Below are 5,835 nucleotides of genomic sequence, written 5' to 3'. Positions count from 1 at the left end.
TTTTAATAAAACCGTGCAAATCAGCAATATTTTGAACATTCTAAGAATTCCACGAAAGTTGACCAAAACAAAGGTGTAGAGCATTGCATTTCTGTGGTAAATTTACTTAGTGTAATAATAACTACAAGTTAGTATGAAAGATAAACAAACTTCTTTTGATTAAAATTCCACGAAACTTGACCCAAACGTAAGTCTAGACCCACGCACTTGTGTGGTAAATTTGCTAAGCGTAATAATAACTACAAGTTAGTATGGAAGGGCAACAAACTTTCTTTAATAAAACTGTGCAAAACAGCTAAACCTTGAATGTTATCAGAACTCCACGAAACTTGACCCAAACGTGTGTCTAGACCCATGCATTTTCTGAAAGAAAAAAAATGTGTTTTCCACAATGTAGATGTCCTATTAACTTAATATTGATACACATGCATCTAATACCTCCAAATAAACTACAAAATCCATCTTTTTTCTCGCTGGATATTTTTGTCAAATCTAGTCAAAGATGCACATCATAATTCTGTTGGCATTAGTTTATTTTAAAATGATTAAGATTGCTTATATTCCGGTTTCCTTATCATGAATGATGTACTTAATGAATAAACAGTATACTGTTTTCCTTATTGTTAAGTGTGAGAAGTCACTGGTATTCACAGGTTACTTAGAAATATTTATACACTTATAAAAGAAAACCTTTTGTGGTACGAACTTTTGAATACCCAAATTTACCTTTCTTTTAAAAGAATAGTAATTTCAATTTCTCTATTTATCTCACTTCAATTTTTTTTTGTCTCACCCACTATTCCATTGTTTCTGTCTCATCTAAGTTCTCCATATTTATTTTTCTTACAAATTTCTATATTTTTATTAAATCTACAATTATAATATATTTTTTGTCACTCACCTCACCTTTATTTCCTCTAACATACTTTTTTCTTTCTCATTCTCTTAGCACGATTGTTTTCTTCACAATTTGTTTTCTCTCCATCTCAAATCATAATTCTTTTCTATATGGGGACTGCATGCAACGAAAACTAGTGCATATAAATAGCATTTGAACTATAATAGTAAATTTGTAGTATCAGGTTAATATAGCTACTTGATACAGTGAGAAATCACTATCATGCAGAAGTTACTCAAAGATATGAGTATAAGTAGATTTGGACCACAATAGTAAATTTGTAGTACCAGGTTAATATGGCTACTTGATACTTTGGGTTTATGTTCATTTCATGTAATTAATTTGTCATATGTGTCTCATATCCTGATCATATTATGAAAATTATTTAAATTCTCTACTTTGTGCTAGTCTCGGTGCATATTACTATATGAATTCTCAGCTTACATGTGGTTTGTATTACTCCTGTTAGAATGCTGTAAGAATTTAAATATGTACATAAATTGTCATCTTATATTCTGCATCTGTCAGTCTCTTGTTCGGGTATTAGAATCATGTGCGGGGAACACTCAATGCAACTCGCTGACCATGTTCCAGGACCTACTGGTCTTATCAAATCTATCTCCTGTACAGTTTGATCTTTGTGCTTTGTCTCTATTTTATCCCAATCCTCTTTATCCCATTCAGGTACTAGGAAAAAGAGAAACAGAGGAAGTTATCACCCTTAAGATGTATCTGTTTTCCTAAATGCATAATATGTCCAAGATTTCTTATCTTTTACATAGAGCGTGTTAACTCTGTTCGTCGATTATCATTATTTCCTTTCTTTTTTCTCAGATCGATGCTGTCAGACTATTTACCTACGCCGTCCTAAGGTTGACCCCTCTTGCTCTCTCCTCTGGAGTAAGTTCGTGGTCCTCTTCACGTAAAGGAAATACTGCTTGCAATACTTCAACTGGAGCTGTACTAGCGAATTCTGGTCTAGGATCAATATTACAATTCTCCTGATGCATCTGCCCTTAGAAGTCGCAGTTATCCTGTTGTGAGGCCTTTGCAGCATGCCAAGTGGTCCAAGGGGAAGGATGGTTTTCTTATTACTCATATTTGGGGTGCAGACGTTAATAATTTAGTGCCTACAAGCCCAACAATTTGGCTTAATCAAATAGAAGAGAAGATGTATCTATTAGCTTATCAGCATCGAGGCCTCAGTATGATGCTTCTGATTCTAGTGTCATCTGTCAATGGGAACAAGAGAATTGCTATGGTGAAGCAGCAAATTCTTGAAAATGTGAGTTTTGTTTATTCTTCTAATATTTGAAGAATTTGATTTCACATGAAGTTTCTGTTATTGCTGATTACTTGTCATGGATAATTTACGTTATCCCCAATTAACCAGTTGAGTTGATACTTTATCAATAGATTCATAGACCCCAATCACTTCTCCTTTTTAATTTGGTGCACGATAATTGGTTGTGGAAAATGGGCTGTAAATCCATTTAACAGGGCATTTTCATAATCACTACTTATGTGGAACACGTAATTGTACTAGTATATGTGGTAACTAGGGGTCCTAGGTTCCATGTTTACAATCTCCTGAGTACTAGATTCCTATATTGTGTTACTGCTTGTTGATTTGGATTCTTCTTTTTTACCGTCACCTCTCTGCATGATAGTGCATTGCATCCACTCCTACTTGAGATCAACCTTTTGGTTGTCCTAAAAGGACACGTTCTACTCATTTTGCTTTAACAGTAGTCTTGCTTGATTTTCTACTATCTGTGTTTTCAACTTAGATACTTGTTGAAACATACCAGTAGTTTTCAAGTGCAAGGATGGGGGCAATGGCCTAACTACCAAAAACTATTAAGTTGTACAAGCTCTATTCCTTGAATTGTGATATTAAATATGTTTTGTCAGCTTACTAAATGTAAAATAAGAAGCTTTGTCATGCTCTGATGTGATTGTGTGGTTGTGTTGCTGATAAGTGCGCTGTCATATCTGACCCTTTGTTTTCCTTAATCACAGATCTTTTGGAAAATTGACTTTCTATGTAATTCAGTAATAATTTTTTTTTGTAATATTTTGCTTTCTCTTAGTCAATAAAAAGTTAATGTGTATGTAGTGTTCTTTTGTCTTTCTTAGATGATTTGATTTTCTGGTTATTTCAGGCGTCACTGAAGATGTTCAAAGTTGAAGAGAAGTTATCAAGAGGCTGGGGTGGTGAAAATGCATATCATGTGAGTGGATATTGTTATTTGCTGATGGATGGTGATAGGTACATATCTAGGGCTTCCCCCCGGAAAAGTAACAACTTTGACTAAGGTCAGTCCTGTTCGTTCAATAAGCTTTCTTCACATTGATTCACATTTTTTTTGCTGCTCTTATTATGTAACTACTTTTATATGGCTCATATGTTGCTTAAGTAACTGCTAATTGCATTCATTTTTCTCACACTTTAGAGTATTTATCTGTCTGGTTAGCTGCACATGTATCTCTTTGTTTGTGGAAATTGCAATTATAATATTATTAATCCTATTAAGACATTTGCATGATTTGAAACTGGATAAATGAGTGATTTGCCATGAAGACTTTGTGTTTAGAGTGTCATGGTCTCTAGAGAAGTCTTGCAAGTTGGAGCTGTGTTGATGGATATTAGTTCCTGAATTTGATGAGGTAGGAGAAGGTAGTGAACTGGAAAGAACCTGGTGAAGTGCTACCGTCACATTGTTGTCGGTAGAGATTGTGATGTGATTTTTAAATAATAGCAACGTTGGTTCCACTGGAACTCCACTCACTTTCATGCTCCTGTGAAGTCCTAATGTAGTAATGGATGAGCAAAAATTATGCGCTGTCCACTTGCTGTTTATTGAAGTTATGGAAAGAACATTTGGTTTCTCTTTTACGATACTCTCCGAATACACAGACATCTCTTTCATTGATGTTTCAAAGACATGCTTGCGCCATCACACAGCTTATTTCTAATGCAAATAGCTGGAGCCAAATTGCTCTTTCCATGTAATTCCGATTAGGCATCCTTGTGAGGAAGAAAGCTAAAGAGAAGAAAAAGTTAAGTGTTTGTTCTGCCTTTGGACAAAAACAAATGCAATATTTTGTGCCTATGTCCACTTCTATTGGGATAATGTGTCTTTTTTTGGCATAATTTAGAACCTTATTCTCATTTTCTTCTGCACTGCAACTTAGTCTGTAGTCCAAATGGTGGTAAAGTTGTTATGAATTTATACTTGTGCAGTTTACTGTGGGATGCTTTTGTGCTCAGTATTTGTCTAGCTTATAGGAGAAAGCCATATTCTATTATCTTCTGGTTCTATGATATTGGCCATGATCTTGGAATTTGGTTATTTCTGTATTATCATTTGCAAGCAGGAATCTTTAATTGCGTTTTGTAAGCTCCGAGAGGAGGTTTGACTCAGAAAAGAGTCGAGCTAAATGAGACAATTCAGGCTGTGAGAAAGATCTAGAACTGTCCATTAGAGCAAAGAACAATGCTTGGCTTATTGCTCGACTTACTAGAGGAAAGGGGCTTTACATGGTTCTTGAGAAAGCTAACAAAACCCTTCTCTATGCCTCTGATGCAGTCGAGAAGTTCAGTGACAGGTAACGATTCTGCTTCTACATTAAAAAAATTAGTTAACATTGAATGTTCTCTGTCCAACAAAAGCTTTCAAATTGTCTGAATCAAGACAAAGAAATGGAAAACCAATATGAAGTTCGTTTGAAGGTGGATTTAGAGTAATCTACACATAATGTTCTCACAAAATTATTAGAAAAAATATTCATAGGAAGTCTAAATCCAAGTAGAATGTAGAAAAAATATTCACATAATGCTGTCTTTCCTCTCAACTCTACTTATTATTCTTGTGTCTTCTCTTGGTCACCAATGCTTATATGGAATACTTTGCATCAGCAAATACACATGAAAAAGTGGTAAAGTGCTAAATTGTTCTGAATGTAGTCATGCTGGATTCACTTCATAGTCTTTACGGATGAGCTTTTTAACATGTGTGCTGGATTAACATGTATAAGTAAAATTGGTTTGATTCCGTAATATAGACTAAATGCAAACTGATATAAAGCTACTCACTAATTGTTGCTACTGACCAAAAAGTTATGTGAAAAAGCTACTTAATTTGTTAATAACGAATTCGTTTATATTTGCATGTAATGATTAAGCCTTTAATGTTAAAGCACAAATGGAAAAGAATTATTACCTTATTAGTGTTTTTCATAAAATGGACCTGTCGTGTATCCTGGTTGTAATTGCAACAATAGGTACTTTGTAAACTCAGTTTCTTAAGCATTCAAGGAAATAAAATTTAAAGTCTGGGCTTTTCCCAATATGCTTTAACTATCATGGATTTTACAGGTATTGCAATGGTGTATTTTCCTTGGATTAGGCAACAGTTTAACTCCACTTCTTGAGGGGAAAGCAGAAACATTACTTGTACGCCAGCTATTTACATATTCCGCTTGTTATAGGGACTGGAAGACTCCATGTTCTGTAGACATTATATGTTGTATCAAGGAAATAGAAAGTAAGCCTAGAGAAACCTTGTGCTTATGTACAAGTGTATGTACATAGAAAATTTAGTCCTGTTACTTACCGCCAGACTTAGCACTTTGTATCAAATTGTTATGATTTGTCTTCCCATGCCATGACAATTTTCTAGGGATCTTCCGACATATGGGATCTGTAACATGGGGCCTTTCTTTAGTAAGAGATGAACATTTGGACGTACAACCAATAAAATTCTCCTTTTTTTTAGGTTTCCTGATTTCGTGTTTCTTTATGGTTGTTTGCCTGTAAGAATTTGCTTCCCGTTTTGTGGCAGAAATAAACACTTTGGTTCCCATACTGTTACTTGTGAGCTGGGGACTATGGCTTATTTTCCTCAGAAGATGGTAAGGATTCTATATTCAGT

General features: G+C 34.7%; 1 pseudogene; it reads left to right on the top strand.

Annotated features, from left to right (window-relative positions):
- The first annotated feature begins 592 nt into the window (after positions 1 to 592).
- Positions 593 to 5,310, top strand: LOC148787760 (vacuolar fusion protein CCZ1 homolog A-like; annotated as a pseudogene).
- Positions 5,311 to 5,835: the final 525 nt, after the last annotated feature.

This window comes from Sesamum indicum, linkage group LG6 (assembly GCF_026168435.1).
Source record: "Sesamum indicum cultivar Baizhima isolate 11 linkage group LG6, ASM2616843v1, whole genome shotgun sequence".
In the NCBI taxonomy this organism is placed as follows: Eukaryota; Viridiplantae; Streptophyta; class Magnoliopsida; order Lamiales; family Pedaliaceae; genus Sesamum; species Sesamum indicum.
The sequence above is the reverse complement of the archived record's forward strand: the minus strand, read 5'-3'. Positions and strand labels throughout refer to the sequence as shown.